General features: G+C 42.8%; 1 protein-coding gene across 1 annotated transcript in view; it reads left to right on the plus strand.

Annotated features, from left to right (window-relative positions):
• The window catches only part of enah (ENAH actin regulator), a 94,759-nt gene that overhangs the window by 7,519 nt on the left and 86,154 nt on the right, over positions 1-1,086 (plus strand). The gene's annotated exons all lie outside the window — the stretch shown is intronic.

Genomic DNA, 1,086 nt, shown 5'->3' on the forward strand with positions numbered 1-1,086 from the left:
GTGTGTGTGTGCTTAGCAGTATGAACGCTCCAAACACACACACACATAGCAGTATGAATGGTGTGTAGACGGTGCAAAAATCCTGTTGCGCTGTCTGGCCAGAGTGACAGAACAGTCTGGATCCCCTCTGAGAAGGCAGCATGGTCCGACTGCGTAGGTGTTTGGTATTGATGTTGACCACGTTGCTGTGTAGTGATCTGTTCTCGTCTGCTGRCCACATTGACTGGTTGCACTTAATTTTTTTGTGCTGCTGGTCAATACTATCGACTCCAAGGCATCACATAAACAAAACCTACAATCAGATTCGAATTTTCCTCCTCCTCTAGTTCCTGTGAGGAGGGAGAGCAGAAGTGTTTGTCACTCATCTCTCTCCAGAGTTTCTGGACACAGCTGCTGAAATGACTAAAATAAAGTTGCTTCTGGTGAGTTTCAGGGTGACTTCAGAACAAGCCCTGAAAGTTTAGGTAGTTAGCTAACTGTTAATTGGTGTTTTTATTAACATATGCAGTCTTCATCACTTGAAGTCTGGTTTAACCATTTTGATCATGTTGTATATAACTACCAGAGATACCCTGATACTTTGGTCTAGTTAAAGATGCATTCACATCAACCCTGTTTAGTCCATTTTAATCAAACTGAAAGTCCGGTTTGTTTGGGGAGGTGTGTATTCGCAATTGAATTCTGATCCTGATAAAAACTGCAATCTCCGATCTGCCTACAAACCCTGGTCACTGTTTGGTTGAAGGGAACTGGTGTGGTTCGGATGCATATGTGGACTGCTCCAAAAGCAGGAAGGTGCAGGGCATTCTGGGAATGAGAAATGGCCCATGGACAACTGCTAAAATCTGTTGCCACTCCATTTTGCTTACATTCTGTGAAGAAGGTTGTGCGTATGTCTTCTTCAGAGGTTTTTGTGTCTTTGCCTTCAGTAGTTCCTGGTGCAGGGATAACTTTCCAACCCCAGTAAAGTTTGACTTGTTTGGACAAAGCCTCAGGTATATGTTTGCTGATTAAGGAGGTTTTGGTCTTGAGTACAACTTGATGAAAGCTTTATGTTTTTATAAAGCTAAATGTCATTCTGTCTGA

Source organism: Poecilia reticulata, linkage group LG21, assembly GCF_000633615.1.
Source record: "Poecilia reticulata strain Guanapo linkage group LG21, Guppy_female_1.0+MT, whole genome shotgun sequence".
NCBI lineage: Eukaryota > Metazoa > Chordata > Actinopteri > Cyprinodontiformes > Poeciliidae > Poecilia > Poecilia reticulata.